Genomic DNA, 18,188 nt, shown 5'->3' on the forward strand with positions numbered 1-18,188 from the left:
CTAACCACAGCCTTGTGTAGCCAGGAGGAGCAGTGTAGAGTACACAAACACTTGTTGTGGCGAAGAAGCTTTGGCAGAAGGCTGCGGAGACGGTGTCTATTGAAAGAAGATGTTAAAATACTGACGGTGCCCCGCAGAGATGACTCTTCGCTTTAAAGCAAGAAAAGAAAGAAAGAAAGAAAGAGAGAGAGAGATGTAAAAGGAATTCATTTTTTTAGTCCCTGCACGTGAGGATTTGAAGAATAGTTTTTCGCCTGACATCTGGGATATATGAACTGCAAAGTACTTTCGACGTTACAAAGCAAAACATTTCATACTTACCAATAACCGGATTGAAAGTGTGCGCGGGAAAACTGATGATTACAGGTAATGTTCTAGTTCTCGCGCTATGCAGCGCTACGCTCAGTGACAGGTAAAAAATGCGGCCGCACGTGTCTTTCAAAGGGAAGAACGTCTGAAGCCCCAAGAACGAAGATCAGACAAATCAATGTACTACCCAACGTTCCCATGGTGGCTGAATAGTCGCGACGCCACAGTTCCATCTCGTAATTGTACGAAACTCTACGTTTGCTACGCACCCTAGAGCACAGCGTCGAATGTCTCGAAGGCCATGGAATTGGTTGGTACAGTACTGCACGCACCCCTAAGTCGTAACGGATAGTCCCTGGGCTAACGCATGCAGACAATATAGTGCTGCTGGCGGAGAATGCAGGGAACTGCGAATAGCTGTAGCAATGAAGCGACATATCTCAGTCTTCATTTTACTACAGATAAGGCTGTAGTTATGGGCTTTAATGAAGAGACGAATGACGACATTATCTCAATTAAACAGCGAGACGTCATGCCGATAGTTAAGCAATATAAATTTTTGGTGCATACATAAACGAGGGAAATTCCTACTCAAACAGCAACGAAGAAAAGCTGAGAATAAAGGGTCAGCGCCACACGGCTATAATAAACATGGATCACTTTGGGGAAACAGTAAATATTAGGTGGCGGAAGAAATTTAGAAAGCAGTAACGGTTCCAGCGCTAACGTTAGCAAATGCCATTCTGTGCTTAAAGTCAGAGAGCTTGTCGGGGTTGAAAATTAACCAAAGGCTTTGGACCGATTAGCATTGGGGGCTCGCGGCAAAGAGAAATGAGGCAGTGCAGGGTGATAATGGGTTGGGCCTGCTTTGGAATCAGAGAAGCATAGAGCAAAAGTAGTTTTTAAGAAGAGCTCAAGAACATGGGTGGAACGAAATGGGCAGCTACAGTGTAAAGTTATCTCTACCTCCAAAGCATGTACACGGAACACAGAAAGAAGTCAAAGTGGTAGGAAACTAAGTACAGGGTAATTGAGAGTAGAATATGACAAAGCAGACTCATCCAGAAGAAAGTGAGAGAAACATTCATGGTAAAGTTGATGCAAAGGAAGGAAACAAAAGCCGTCCATTAAGCTTTACAAAGACGGCAAGCAAGAAATCGGTAAAAAAAATTGCGCGATAATACGAAAGGCAGTGTCTTACTCTCTGAAGGCCGAGCTGGCTGCCCAAGAACAAAAACATGCAGGAACAAATATTAGCAACAATTTAAGGCGCGTGTCTGCTGTAGAAAGAAAGAAAGAAAGAAAGAAAGAAAGAAAGAAAGAAAGAAAGAAAGAAAGAAGGAAAGAAAGAAAGAAAGAAAGAACGGATACGACTGCACACATTTTTATTGAATGCCAGGATATTTTCCTAGACAGAACCGTAGGGAACGCCCACTTTCCCGGAGAGCTGGAGTTCAAAGCTGATAGGAGGGATAACTGCTCAGCGGTCGAGATAGGCAGAAAACATTCGGAGTGTCTGGTGTGAAAAGTAGGAAAGAGATGGGGCCGGGATAGTCACCCGCTTTGTTAAGTTTACGAGATAAAGCACATAGGCATAATGCTTGATTACGATAGGGGGTAGGACGTAAGCAGCTTAGAAAGGCTAGTTCAATATTCGTCACCGGCAGAATTTAAAGGCGATTCCATTAGAAAGCATCAATCATCATCGTAAATTTCGGAAGCCGTGGACTTGGAGGTCTTCTCTACGCTCCGCTTGAAGGCGCTGGTACACCACAAGCTCTGTTTAGTGATGTCGGCCATTTTCGCTGTTGCATGAACTTCAATGTACAAGTGGTTACGTTCAGGTTCGGTCAACGACCGTCGTTTTATTTTGTAATTATTATGGCAATTCTCTTTGCAGCTTGTGGTTTCAGTTTAATTAAACCGAAATTACAAACCAGAAAGAAGCTGGATGCTTCTCGTTGCGAAGTTTAAGCTTCGCAAACAAAAACACCCAGCCTCACGCCACCATTTGGTCTTGTGGTGTTTTCACGGCCATAAATCAATATAGATAGGTTTATTAAATCGTAAATGGCAATGACTGGTGCGAGGCCTACAGTAGCTGCACACAGAGTCCGTTACCCAACGTTTCTGTCATAAAGTTCGTGTATAGGCTATGCCGCTGGATTCTACTGGACTCTACCATCAACCTAGCCCAGTAAAAATTAAAAGAATATTAAATAGAAAAGATAAGCAGCCATTCTTGCCAGTTAACAATTCACCTCGAACGAGCGATTCCTAGTCCTTTAGTAGCCCGACATCGACAGCGACACGTTCACGGTAGCGCTGATCGCAAGTGGATGTCAACAGTTCACAGGCGACGTGTGCTTCAGCACACGACACGGGCCGCCGTAATTGAAGATCAGTTTGGGAGAGGGGCCAGGAGTGCGGGAGTGTACCACCAGCTGCACACGGGAGTCAGGATAGACAATTACGCAGATACAACGAACATTCTGGAATGCCTCTGTATGGCAGTGTTCGTGAAGCGTTCACTAAAATGCTATAAAATCAAATGAGAGGCATATTGTCATGTAGTGCCGTTCAACCGTCGTAACACAACGCAAGTCACGAAACCAACTTTTAATTCGGCGAACCGGTGCTCAGAAATATAAGCAGCACAATGATAGCGGCAAGCACTCTAGTCTATCGTAGAAATCTGATCTGCAGGTTAGGTGCGTTGGCTTTTATGTATGACTCGTCGAAGGTTCCAGCGTAACCGCTGGAGCTCGCATACCTTCCAGAAAGTACACCACTATTCGCGTCACGCATACAATCGTTTACGAAAGGTTCGCCGAGAACATAGACAACAGATAAGATCAACTGTAACATTTAAGTACCATATCATGCAAGCGCATCTTGCGCTGTGCGACAATTTTAAGGTGTTAACAGGTAAAATGCGGTGCCCGAAAAGGGGATGACTAACTACACGGGTCAATGAGGGAGCATCAGATAACCTTTGAACCTATTCTTTAGCGATATTACGGCTGTAAATGCGAATCCATTATCAGCGGTGGACTTTTCTTGGACCGGCCCGGCCTTATCTGCCAGTTGCTCCGTGGCACGGCGCTGCTGTCAGTTGTTGAAAGTGGCGCTTGTGTTTCTCACGTCCACGGTGTACGAGCAACGAAGTGCGATTCGTTTTTTATGGAGCAAGGGACGGACGCCCATCGGAATCCACAGGGAAATGCAGCCCACGTATGGGGAAAGGTGTCTCGCTTTAAGAAGTGGGAAGTGGTAATGGTGTGAATTCACAAAAGGCCTTTAAAACTTGCATGACAATGAGCGTTCGGGGAGGCCACTCACGCGGCCTGGCAGAACTGCTGCGATGGGACTTAGTTCTGCGATGGGACAAATGTCTGAGCGGGTGGGGGGACTATGTGGAAAAATAGTGTAAAGTACGTAGAATAGTGCGTATATTTGTAATCACCTGTAAGACAGCAACACCCATCGTACAGAAAGTACGGGATGGTTCACTAAGAAAGCTGTTGTTGTCTTCATGAACGTCTTTCCGGCAATGCTGCTCACAAGGTGTGAAGGCGAGTGCATGATGACCATATTGTTCAGTCCACCTTGTGGTTCCGGAGATTCAGACGCACTCGAGGCACCTGGACGTTAAGGCCAACTGAAGAATAAAAACGAAAAAAGTAAATATCGTATGCTGTGTTGCAGTGTTAAATGTACGAGGCCTAGTAGAAGAAGCTGATCGCGATTGTCATAATCGGGGAGGCGGGAGGGGCAGGGGGCTGATCTGGTGATCAAGTCGCCTAGAGTGCGACTGAAATGTTCAGTAAGTCCGTTAGTCGTCGCTGCACTGATTAGATGAGCCATTTCATATTGAGCAAGAAGGGCATGAACAACGTCAGACAAGAAGGCGTAGTCTCGATCACCGAGTACTTTACCTAGGGCAGCATGACACTGTATGACGAAGAAAGCGCTCAACAATGGGCTCAGTGGTGGCTGGTATAGCTGCAGTTTAGCATATCACGTTGAATGGCGCCCTCCGGTCATAAATTAATGGCTGCCAACCGCAGTAAGTGCTAAAGGACCATAGAAGTCCACACCGCCACGACCAAAGGGCCGAGCAGGCCAGGCAGCAGTTGCAAGGCGCCCGCTGGATGGCCTTGCGGTATAGTTTGAGGTGCTGATAGTATGGGGGACACAAGCGAACCAATTCTCGAAATACGTTTTATGCGCCTCGCCAGTAATGCCCCAGCCAGGGACGCTCGTGAATTTTAGATACGATAGCGCGCGCATACTGCGAATCGATGCGGAAATAGACCAATATGATGCCGGATCACGAAGCTCTTAGTATTAGAGGCAGGCATTTACGACCACCGGGCGTATAGTTGCGCCTATACAGGAGCTAATATCGGAGCGCATTACCGCAGGTTTCTTCGCATTACTAGCTGCCATTTGCGACCAAGAAGCGGGAAGTTGTAGGATAGGAGAGCTAAGTGTGACCGTCAAAGAAAGCGGAACACCAGAAGAGTGAGCGAGTCGTTCTGGAAGCTACTGCCGACGACAGCAAGCGACGTCAATAATAACGTGCGACTTGTCCAGAGCATCCACACGCGAATATACATAGGGGGACTGTCGGATATGCAGCAGGGGTAACTGGTATGTACGGCGGATGGAAAAACGACGAAACGTTTCCTGTCGATATGATGTGATTGCTTAGGGATCAGTAAAATGTTAAGTCAAAGTGGTTATTCGGCGGGGCACTGGCAGAGTTTCGGCGGCCTGTTCTTTGACCACACGTTGCGGCGTGGGAGCCAGACAGGATCGAGAGGGCGTGAGCGGCTGTTGGCAGGGCTGGTACTTTTGTTACTTGTGATAACAGGAGCAAGAAAATGCGACGAGCGACCTCCTCGCGGAAGAACGCTTTGATCTCAGTGCGTGGCAGCTAGCAACTAGAGATTTGGGATGACAGCGAATCTAGAAAGCAGCTCACTACACAAAAGAAGAGGCGCACCTGGCCAAACACGGTGCTCGCGCAGCTCGTATAAGTTGGCACACCTCTATAACTTCATATACATTTCAGAGCTCGTGGCAGGGAGTATATGGAAAAATGTCGTCGTCGACAATCTTTATCATTTGCTTTACCTTTTCAGATTCTTGCACAGACTCGTTGAAACGCTTGCAGATAGGCCTGTGAAGCCTTGTATGTAACTGGCGAGGTTCTCGCCCCATTGCTGTGCCCGTTCATGCAGATGTTGATCGGCGCGTACCTTGCGGACAGTGGTACGACCAAACACGTACGCGTAGGGAATGTTGAAGGCTGTTTATGTCCGGAAGCCCGATTCACAGTTCTTCCACCGTCGGTTCGCAATCCCCGCAAGAGAGGAAACTGCTCTGTGGAACTCTCTGGCATTGTCTATGCATGTGTAAGGAACAACCTTCTCATATGAAGAGTGAGTCTTTGACGTCGTTATAATACGTGCCAGTAATTCCGGCGGAATTCTCTTGGGGATGCATATCCCGGATTACGACTGGCGGTGATGTTAATTACGTCTGTTGGACCCCGGTGGGCATAGAAGCTGTGACAGACTGCCCCTCACTACTACCCCATATAGAGAAGTTTGTTATGTCAAAGACGCAACAACTGATGCGGGGCATCCGTGATGCCCACAGAGTCGTCGTTGTTATTGCTACCATCAAACGTTCTCTCATGAGCTGCGGGTTGCTACGCCACCGGACGTGAGGCTCTGTTCGCCACAGAAGAATGAGGACTTCCCAAAGTGTAATCCTCTGTATTTCTGCGATATGTTCAATGAATCTTGAAGTCTCGTAGATGCCACGGGAACTCATTTTGCTTGCTTCATTGGTTGTCACCAGTTATGTAATATTAGCACGCTGTTGTTAACGGCAGACATGGTTCAATAGCTAACGACAAAATTCAATTATTTCACATTGTCGAAGTCAGCGTCCAGATTCACGATTAAGGCGTGCGTATTCGTAGTATTAATCGCAAGAGTATGAAACCAAAACCGGAGTGTGCAGCGTAAGCGCGAAGCATTGCACGCGGCTAAAACAGTGTTCGTGTCCCTTTAACTTATATTCACTTAAAGAATCGCTTTGGACTCAGCGGGCTCAGGAGTCCGATTATGAAGGCACGAGCAAACGACCACTCAAAATCATAACCTCCGCCGCCGATAGTTACTGGCTTTCGAAAAAGTATTTTAACCTGGTGCCCCAACGTTTCCGAACTGGGCTCAGGTCGAGTAAATGCCAGCACGCAAGATGGATTATCGAGCCCATCATTTTCCCAATAGATTTCCTAGAGCTATCGATATCTCTCTCCAAACACACACACACACACACACACACACACACACACACACACACACACACACACACACACACACACACACACACACACACACACACACACACACATATATATATATATATATATATATATATATATATATATATATATATATATATATATATATAAGCGCCTCTCAGTTTTAGTTCGGAGAGGTTTGTTTATATTTCCAGTGACAGAAACCGCTTTTCTTCCTCTCGAACTGAATTCCTGGAGGAGTATGCAATAACCTGCACCAGAAATCACTATATCCAAGTATTTAATTAAAATGATTTTCTAATTGTTGCCTAATAATTCACCTTAGGATACGTGTTCACGACTGTGAAATTGAGGCCGAAAAGATAGTCAGACAATACCAAAATCAGCTACGAAATGCCTTGGCATTCCAGTTAAAATTACCCCTAGCGGTTAGAGGAAGCACGTTCCGAAACTGTTAATTCAAATACTCTAGTAGGATACAACTTAAAAAAAAGCAGCAGTTGGCAACCAAGCTACACAGATCGCGCGGGGTTGTTACTCCGCCAGCCAATCACAGAAGCAAACAAAATCGTCGTCATGCGACCATTTGAAAATGGCGTCTTACTTGATACCTCCGGAGCGTCTGTTGTTCTTGAAGAGTCTTTTCATCGGCGGAAGCGGTGAGGTGTGCAACGGACATGCACAAAGTGTATGGAGCCTGAGCATTTCACTCTTCAAAAGTCCGCGGTACAGTTCATTTTACGGCTGAGCCCGTTTTATTCATGGAACTTCACTGCCAACTGAAGTGGACAATAAATAGTTGCAGCGAAGCAAGCGTTTTATTTCAGTTCAATAAAGAATTAGCCTTTCACCGTTCCATTACAATAGACGAGTGAAAACGTACAAAATTACGCGCTTAAAGTATTATTTTTGTGGTTGCCACCTTATTTAGGCAACGTAAAGTTTGAAGCAAGCACTATTTGCAGCCTCGCATAGGAAAAGTGGCTGACGACTATGAGGGCGTGGGCGAGGCTTGACTGCAGACTTGAGTTGTATCAGACTAAAATGTATTTAGCCGGAAAAAACAAGCTCAGCATTACTGGAAGCAGCTCTGGCGGTGAGATGGAGGTTTAATTTTAGACTTCTATTTACACTAAAAAAAATCCTGGCGTAATGCCTACTCTTGCCAACTTTTCTCGCTATGAATCCCGTTATATATGAGTCCTAATGAGTTTCCTTAAATATCGTGTAGTTTGATATCATCTAAAAAAAAGGACGCAGTTTCGCCCGAAAGGCGAAGCATTCATAGCGATAGCAAAGTACTAGACAACTAAGCGAAGTAACGTTGATGTTGTTATCGGCCGTATACATTTCAGTAAATATTCGCTTACTAAACCTTTTAACAAGCATGGTGTCGCGCGCGTACAGGCAAACATCAACTGATCTCACTCGACAACCGCAAGCACTCGCTGTCACAGCGCCGGTGTGATGAAGAGCGTTTGCAGCGGGCAGTGGGGCTTCGTGCTGCCTCTCGCCTCACGACGTCTCAGAAGCTTCACTTTACGTGACCTCCAACGCTAGGCGGGCGGAAAGGCAACGCACCTGAAGCCATTAGTCCTCTCGACGCGCACTGGGCTGTTCACCCGACGCAGATGACGCCCAAGATACGGCGGTCGGGCCTCGTGTGCGCTCAGCCGCGCGGACCCCCTGCACAGCCAAGGCCGTCTGCCCAAGCGGTCGTTTGATCACGTGACCTCCGACATTGAGCGACCGGGAATACGGAACGCTTCGAGCGACCACTCTACTCGGTTCACGCTCGCCCTCTTTCCCTCGCACACGACGCGCGCGACGCTATTTCATGCGCACTTCGGCTTCATACACTGTAAAATAATTTACACCCCTAAGGGTTTTTTTGAGTGTCTATAACTAACCCCCTAGCACCCTAGAAAAAGCTGGGTTTTATAGGCAATTACACCCTTATGATGGTTATTCTATATTCCAATAACACCCTATCCCTTGAGGGTGTTTTGAACAATATATTACCCTTCGACCCATGGGGTGTAAGGGTGTGATCAGGAATATATTACCCCTTCACCTATCAGGTGTAATGAGCAATATAATAGCCCTTGCTATAAGGGTGTTGAAGTACGGCATATTGAAGCGGGTACACATGCACTTCATTGTATGTTTTGTAAGTCTACAGTCAGGCTAGCACATAGAAATGTTATGTACGGAGTGCATACAATAGGAATGTGTTTCCAAACGCATGGCATAGCAACTTTGAGAGAAAACACATAAGAATGTGTGAGTGTTCTGCGTGAAATGGTCCATTTACCACAGATACAGGAAGAGTGACTGCATGGAGGGTCATTTATTGTAGCCTCCTGTACAATATTTAGAGCTTGCACTACGCCTTGTATGTGGTGACAAGTCTTGTGGCCGTTCTACATTGAAGAACAGTCTCATTCAAACCAAAGTTCCAGGGCACAGGCGAGGCTGGTGATGCCTTTGTGTAGCTCCATTCCAATGTCCTAAGGCGAGCCATCATAGATGAAGCCATTTCTTCATTGATCACTGTAGCCATCTGCTTGTTTTCTACCTGCAAAATGATTTGTTGTAATTCAATGTCAGGAAAAGTACACGAAACATGACAAGCAGCGCTTCCCTGCATCATTCATTTTAATATTTCAAGATCACATGAAGACCACGATAAAGAAAACAAGCACAGATGGTACTAACTTCCAAGAAATCGTTATTTCGAAAAAATAAGGCATTTATTCTGCCACATCATGAATGTAGGAGAGAGAGGCTACACAATTAAATGAGGGCAATTCAGAAATTATTGCCTCCAAGCCCACTACTTTGCCAATATTACTGCAAAGATTTTGAACGCTTTATCATTGATGCACTTATGTTTATGCTATCGAATGTCGCCTCACCTTCCTATCTCTTCCCGTTCCAGAGTAATCGAGCAATTCATGGCGTCCAGTGGTGACGTCCAGTTGAAACAGCAGGCTGTAATTGAATTTCTGACTGCGGAAGGTTGTGCACATATCAACATTCATCGCCATCTGACTGCAGTTTACGGGGATGCCTGTGTTGACATCAGCATTGTGCAGAGGTGGACAAGGACTGTGAAAGACCAAAATCCTGCCGCATCAAATCTCCAGGATCAGCACCGAAATGGACGGCCCACAATGCCTTCTGATGAGGGTCATGAACATCAGGCAGATAAGTTGACTCAGGGCAATCGCAGGATCAAGCAACACCAGATTGCAACAACACTCGCCATTTCCATTGGCTCAGTGAGCCACATCATTAAAGACCTGCGTTACAAGAAGACTTGCGCTTGTTGGGTGCCACGGCAACTGAAGACTGACATGAAAAAGTTGAAACATAGCCAACAACTTCAAATCTTCTTGTAACCCAGGAGTTTCTTAATTATCTGGTTCACTGAACCAATGGAAATGGTGAGTGTTTTTGCAATCTGGTGTTGCTTGATCCTGCGATTGCCCTGAGTCAACTTATCTGCCTGATGTTCATGACCCTCATCAGAAGGCATTGTGGGCCGTCCAGTTCGGGGCTGATCCTGGACGTTTGATGCGGCTGGATTTTGATGTTTCACAGTCCTTGCCCACCTCCGCACAATGCTGACTTCAACACAGGCATCCCCGTAAACTGCTTTCAGACGGCAATGAATGTTGAAGGGCGTAGAACCTTCTGCAGTGAGAAATTGAATTACAGCCCGCTGTTTCAAGCTGACATCACCACTGGATGACATGCATTGATCGATTACTTTGGAACGCGAAGAGATAGGAAGATGGGGCAAGTGACATTCTATAGCTTAAACATCAGTGCATTAATGACAAAGAGCCAAAATGTTTGCAGTACTACTGGCAAAGTAGTGTGTTTGGAGGCATTACTTCCTTAACCGCCATCATATTACAGCAATAACGCTGGTTAGTTTGTTTTCGTGCGTGACATCTGACCCAAAACTACAATTTGGAATGTGCAGAAATAAAGATGCTCGTGTTGAGTCCAATAAATTGCTTAGAAATATATCAATCCTGTCTTATGCGATAAGTTTACAATGAGAAGCCACATCATCTCACTGCAACTTTTCCCTACAAGCAAGTTATATTGAAAATAAGGTGCAGACATATGCTTCGCTATGCATTGCAGGGTAACCATCAAGAGGTACTTTGACATTAATGCCTTGTTCCCAAAACCAATAGTGTAAATGCCAACCATTATTTCACAGGAGGTGGTGGCCACAAGGCAAAAACAAATTCGCAGGGTTTACGTGCCTAAACAATGACCTTACATTCATCGGTTAATATAACACATGGCATTGTTGTTCTGCCTGCCTCCTCAGGAATATACATCATTCATAGGAGTAGAAATAAGCATTTTTACAGAAGCTTGCTCTTTTAACAAGAGGCACAAACGATGCTGTTCTTCAGATTTCCCAGGCAAACAATGCAAGCATCACTATACTCACTAACACAAACAATGCATGCATCACTATACTAAGCATCACTAAGCTGACCTTTATTTTTTTCTTTATCTATGACCTACACAGTGGCTGGTAACAACCCCTCTCTCAGAACTATTTGGCATCTCTACTAGAAGCCCTACCTACACCTCTTTACATCATCTTAAGACATCTCCACTAAGCAAGCACATAATCCTGCTGGTATTTTTATTACAGAGGTTTTCACTAAAGATCTTCCAAGCAAGAACTCTTTAGCATCTGATCATTTAGATGCTTTGAACTGGAACAACACAGTGAATGCATCATGCTTTACAGAAGTTTAGCTATTTTAATCAAAGCACAGTTAAAGCCTTTCATGTATGAAGTTTGTCATCTGCTTTCACTTGATCTTGCTGGTTATCTGATTGTATGTTACACTAAGATCAAACATTCTAATGGCCAACATCTTTCATCTGTGAAGTGCAGAAAACTTTAGTGCACTTGTCAGTGTTGTTACAGCATTCTTAAATGTGATGATTAGGCTGCTGGCTGTTCAGCACTATAGTAGCATTGTACAGGGTGATCATCTTTAAGTTTTATGGAATTTTAAAAAATTTCCTGTGGCAGATGGCATAATTCTTGTCCTTGAGCTAGATTATTTGAAGAGGTGGACATCACTAGCATGAGAAATCTAAACAGATGTTCGACTAATTAAAAAAATTCACTATTCACTTCGTAACTAATTATTTCACTGCGCATATTGCAATTTACGAATTGTAGCCAGTGAGCTTGGAAGACTTGTGCGCTTGAACTTCCAGGATGACACCAGTTTAGGAATAATTCCCTGATAAAGAACACTACACAATGGTGTTCCACTTACTTTTGTGCATCAGTGCAGAAAGCACATTTTGTTAAAAAAGTAAGTGGAACAACAGTGCATTTTTACGGCAAGTTTGATGGTCATTCTGGAAATCAATTCCAAAGTTGATGCATCTTGTAATCTCACTGGCTATGATTCGTAAATTGCAATATGTGCTTCATATATGTGGTGGCGCTGGCAAACACTCCTAGAGTTCTACTAGGAAACTGAAATACCGAATAAAGTGGATGGGGAAAAGGCACCTGTTGTAGTTCAATTGGTAAACCATCGCCCGCGTAATGCGAAGACGTGGGTTTGTTCCCCACCTGTGGCAAGTTGTTTTTTCATCCACTTTCATTTTCAGTAATTTATAATTTCTTTATTTCATTTACTAATCACAAGTAATTTACCCTAAGTTGTCCTTGATGTTAGCGTTTGCTAGCGTCTTAGGATAAGATTAATAAACATCGGCCCCTCGGTTAAGCCACTCTCTTTTTGTTTATATGTGCCATGAAGTAATTAAAAAGCTAATTAATAGATTTTCGTTAATTAGTTGAACATGTGTTTCGATTTCTCGTGCAAGATATGTCTGCCTGTTTGGATATTCCTGCTCAAGGACTAGAATTATGCTATATGCAACAGGTTATATTTAAAAATTCCACAAAACTTACTATCACCCTGTATAAAGACACTGTGAATTTTAAAACAAGCTTCAGTGAAGCTTACTGAATTAGCAAATGGCCAGTGTAACTAGCATGATTATCCTGGAAATCTTTTGTAGCTTATAAGCATAGAGCATTTCACTTACACATTTAGGAATGCGAAATTTTCTTGAAATCAGCCCTTTGTTTTCAACAGCTAGCATCCCTGCCAGTTTGGTTAGACATAATGTTGCATGACTTCAATAGTACTGCAAAATCAGATTTTCTTTCTGCTCCCAGTGTCTAGTGATGTATCTTTACCAGTGTCCTTAGCAGCTGAGATAACTAATGTTCCTGCAGGTAAATATCAGAAAACATTGCGATAACTGCCAAGTAAATGCAATCGTGCGTCTTGTTTACAATACAGCATGTGCTCTACCTCCTGCCAGGTTTGTTCTCCATATCAGGCCAGCACGCAACTTGTACAAGAGGCACCTTTCGCATGCATGAAGATATTTTATGAGGTTATGGTGGTGTCAAAACATGACATCAACCATAATGCCTTAAACTATTATATGAAACACTTACTTGTACAAAGATAGAAAAGGCACCAATTTTGAGTTTATCACATTCGGTTTACAGTACCATAGTAGAAATGGCTCAACTAGTACAGGTACGCAAACAGGCTAGTTGATATTGGTCGATGACGTTCGACAATGTGAACTCGACAAAGGATGGAGAAAGAGGTGATAGCATTTTTCTCCATTTCTCGCCACTTTCGACGTCCTTTGTACAAGTCCGCACTGTTGAACATCATGGGTCAACTAGTACAGCCTGAAAAAAATGTCATGAAAGAAAACTTGGCTCTCAACCTCGACAATTCTGCCTGTCAGGTATTATGGTTTCTTCTGAACTTATTTCTTTATATAAAGTCATGCCCATCAAGTAAAGCTTACCGAAAGAAATGAAAACAACATCAACACCTCTCAAGGCACATGCATCAAAGGAGTTAGAGCATCATACACATTACCTTTAAGTGCAAAAGTATTCTTTTTCTTAGGCAAACTGCATTTTTAGTTTCTTAAAGCCTATATATTCATTTGTCACAGCTATGGGAAAATCACAAGGTGGAAAAAGATGTGTTGGTGCAATTTCAACATTTATGCACAACAACAAAAGGTAAAGCACAGGAAGTCTCACTGCTCCTCTGTCTAAATGACACTCAGTTTCATTTGTCATGTCCACTCCCATCCTGATGGCAGCAGAAACAGGAAGAGAGCAGCGTGGTTCAGAAAGCAGACGAAGGAGCTGATATCCTAGCTGACATAATGAGTAAAGAAGGGAGCTGGTCAGGCTATGTAGTGCAGACTTGAGACATCATTAACTAGCCCGAAAAAAACAGCGGACGACAGCTAGAAGCACACACGACAGAGCTCTAGGCTTCAACTGAAATTTTGGCTACACAGAAACATAGGATTCAGGGGATGCGACCTCGACGGATGGAAGCAACATTCACCTTTCCCTTTCCCTGTCTGACAAAGGAGGTATCGGAGCAAATTGATGGATAGGTTCATTTCGAGATACGAACACTCTCTTTGGTGAGAGCCAAGTAAGGGGTGCTTACACACCTATCACCCACTTTTTGATGCAAAGTGCTTCGAATATTTTCATGTCGACCTGCCTCTAGAGCCGCATGGGCAGATGAGCGCTTTGAAACTGCTCAGTGCATGAGCACCTACAGCAATGATTGGCCAGATGGCCACCAGCCACTGGCAGCTGCCCTATCTTGGTTCCCCGAAGCAGTCTTTTAAACACCGACCTGTTTGACTTGAGAAAACATAGGGCTGCTTTCAGTGCCTTAGTGGCTACCTGGCCAATTATCGCCATACGTGCTCATGCACCAAGCAGTTTCAAAGCAATCGTGCGCTCAGGCAGCTCCAGAAGCAGGTTCATAGGGAAATATATGAACCACTTTGCATAAAGAAAGTGGGGAACAGGTGTATGAGCAACCGTCCCTGGCTCTTACCAAGAGCGTGCGTATGTGAAATTAACCTGTTCATCAATTTGTTCCGATAGCTCCTGTGTTGTTTCCGTCGGTCGACATTCTGTGCATCCCATGTTTCTGTGCAGCAAAAATTTCAGTTGAAGTCAAGAGTTTTGTCTTATGTGCTTCTTTATGTTGTCGTCTTTTTCACGCTAGTTATTGATGTCTGGAGTCTGCGATGAGCACCAACTAGCCCAAGTGCCTTCTTCAACCATGTAATGCATACGGCAGATAACCGGTGGCACATTCGAGTTACAGAACGGATGCCAAGCGAGGACAAGGGTAGTCAAGGACGGTAGAGAATTAGACTGTATGATGAAGTCAGGAAATTTGCAGGCTTCACTTCGAATCAGCTAGCGCAAGACAGAGGTAATTGGAGCTCACTGGGAGAGGTCTTCATCCTCCTGTGGAAAAAATATGTAGGCCAATTGTGATGAAAAAAGTATACCTGTCGGCTCAGACATCTTCACTGCCTTTTGAGCAATGTGTAGGCCCAAGACAATCAGCCGGTTCCCATGCAATTGCTTCATGCTGACTAACTGCATGGGCACAAGAAAACAACTCACCATTAATACCACTCGAGATTGACCACTTAATAAAAGAACCTCTAAAAACTGCAAACACAATTATGCATTTACCAGCCTAATACATACATATATACAAGCCAAGAATAGTTACATAACCATACGCTTTATAACTAGACATTAGAATAAGGTAGTGAAACATAGAATAGCCGTAGGATGTTCAGTGCAGTTCATTTCAGAAATACTGTCGACCACTGACAGGACGCCTTAGGCAAGGTTCAGTCGTACAACAAGAAAACAAATAGTAGTAGTAATAAGCATGCGTGCGTGAAACCAAAAAAACGAGTTCAAGGTCGAGAAAAATATGATCAGGCTCGGTGTACTTATTTATACGAAAAGATAAATTAATAAACAAATAGCGCAACCACGCGTTCATCCGCAACGGCACGAAAGCTTCTAGAACAAACGAGTACAACTGAAAACGAAGGATAACCACATAGCTGGGATGGTTGTGGTTCTTTTGTATTAGTTCTAGCGATGAAAGCACAAGCATTGCAAGCTGCCTGCGTCATTACCTACCACGTGACCTGGGACAAAAAATTAAAAATAAGAACAAAACGAGTGCAAGTACACAAGCGACATTTAATACGGTTGTCACACTGCACACTTTTGGCCGCGATCGATCCTGACTGGGATCGAATTTCTGGTCACGTTCGGCTTCCTTGCTGAATCTGCGGACGGGAGCCAATCGCGGTCGAAAATTTCAATCCAGAACAGGCTCAATCGTGATCGAAAGTGGCCGTGTGACACCGGTATAAGTATGCGCCCATCTTAGGCAACAGAATGAATTAGCCAAACCAAAGTATTATTTACCTGCCTGCGCCGTATACTGACGCGTAACAGTACTTAATTCTCCAGAACTCTATGTGCTGTCACAATTAGTTGAGGACACACGAACAATGAAACATCCGATATATTTTCATTTCTTTTTCACGTTCGGTGCCCGTAGGCTCCGCCTGAAGTACACATACTACACTCGCATCCAACACACCTTGTGCTGTCCTTTACAGAAATTACGCGAAAATTACTACCACAGTGACGCACCATAAAAACGCGACGCTGAATGTGACCACGTACGTACCTTTCATATGAGCCGTCCATGCGCCTTGCAAAAGGCCCTCGGTTTGAAGGCGGAGCGCTGTCACGATGTGTACTCTGGGCACGCCATTTCGTTTACGTAGTGGATGGACGATGATGACGATGGATTCCGCCGAAAAAAAAAGTCCACTTCATTACTGTCCAGGCTGAATGGAAGATGTTTTCTCGTTGACCACGAATGACGGCCGTCGTAGGCATAGTAAACACACTGTCACAAAGAAACACCGATGTAGGCCGCTACTGCCTTTCTTTCTCACGCATAATCGCGTCGCCTTCAGTCCAGATGCTCCCTTCGCGTCGATGAGCACAAAAGTACACGAAAACAACGAGGTGGTGCAACCTAAACGTAGCGAAAAACAATCTAATTACTCACAACTTCAAGACTGTCACGGAGAACACACACATGTGCACCCGGCGGCCCGCCGCGAGACTCAGCAGCGATCGCGGCGACACCCGTCGGTCGAAGTTATTGCAATTTCGGTTTCGTTTTCAAGGCATAAATACATATATTCTTTTAAACTACGTGTGTATATTACTTTCGAGGCTATTTATTTTACGCTACCTCTAAGCAATTATTATTATTATTATTATTATTATTATTATTATTATTATTATTATTATTATTATTATTATTATTATTATTATTATTATAAACAACAGAGGCAGATCCCACGCACTGTGGGAATCGACATAAGCGCAGCTTGCTGTTCTATTTGCGTTCACTGACGATATTTGGCGATGATGTTGACGGCCTACCACAGTCGTGATGTGATGTTGAATGTTATAATACAGAAAGACGTGCTTGCTCGAGGCGCTGTTGCGCGCCATTTTTCGTAGCTTACGTGAAAGTTAACGCTCTAATTCCCTTACACGAGCGCATCGCATCGGGGCTGAAGCGTTGATTTCCCGAACAGCCGTTTGCGTGTTGTCGTCTTGACGCTGCGGTGCTTTAGTGCGGCTTTGCGTCTCTGCATGCCCTGAGTCAGTGATCCACGTGCACAAAACTGCGCGGTGCTTACTTTTTAGAAATAGCAGAAACGTGCCCTTTCATACCTTGAAGTGAAATTATTATTGTTTGCCCGCAACTGTTGCCATGTGTAGTAGTGGGCATTATGACGGCCAAAGGGGTTCGGAGAGTATTGTAGCGATGCCCACGAAGTTCTCGCTAAAAGGGCTCGCACACGCCTTCCCTGAGTCCCTCTCATGTACATTATGCACGCTCTCAAACCACCCACCGCAGCGGCTGGCAAGGCAGTGACAGCAGGAGCAGCAGAATTGGAAATTATAAGGGAGGAGGCATAGAAAGTTTCGCTTTAAAATCTAGCAGAACGCCTCTGTGCACACCGTAACCTGTCATCCAGAGCTCTGGTGTTTTGACAGAGTTCAATTTCATTCTACAAAGTATTTCCCGTATTCAGCATGTGCACCTGTCCTACCCGTCTCGCGAGGGGAGACGGGCGAGTCTCGCGCAGGTCTGCATATGCCAAGACATCTCGAACGTACTTTGCAGGTGGACAATCGCGCGCAGACTTGAAAAATGCCTCGCCACTGTTCCGTGAACAAAGATGGGTCTGCAAATGCCCCGCCAATTTCTGGAATCTCATTCTATCTATAATGATTGTCTCAATGTCCTATCCATGCAGGCAATAATACTGTCTCCGATTTGGGAGGGGAAATATTTGAGTAAATAGCGCTGTTAGTCGGTGTGGCAAATACTGTATGCATCGCAAATTGTACGTTGGTTCTCTATACTTTCTCACATTTCCCTCCCTTTCTTTTTGAGCACTCCGTTCTGGCAGCTGTTTGTAAGCCAGTAGAACTTTCCTTTCCTATACAACTACAAACTTAATAGTT

At 44.4% G+C, this 18,188-nt stretch overlaps 1 long non-coding RNA gene across 1 annotated transcript; it reads right to left on the reverse strand.

Moving 5' to 3' along the window:
- Nucleotides 1-8,999: 8,999 nt before the first annotated feature.
- On the reverse strand, nt 9,000-16,778 carry LOC142588593 (uncharacterized). Its single transcript, XR_012829737.1, has 3 exons — nt 16,318-16,778; nt 15,101-15,191; nt 9,000-9,233 (listed from the first exon to the last, which is right to left on the reverse strand). It is a non-coding gene; the product is annotated as an uncharacterized LOC142588593 (long non-coding RNA).
- Nucleotides 16,779-18,188: the final 1,410 nt, after the last annotated feature.

Source organism: Dermacentor variabilis, chromosome 1 (assembly GCF_050947875.1).
Source record: "Dermacentor variabilis isolate Ectoservices chromosome 1, ASM5094787v1, whole genome shotgun sequence".
In the NCBI taxonomy this organism is placed as follows: Eukaryota; Metazoa; Arthropoda; class Arachnida; order Ixodida; family Ixodidae; genus Dermacentor; species Dermacentor variabilis.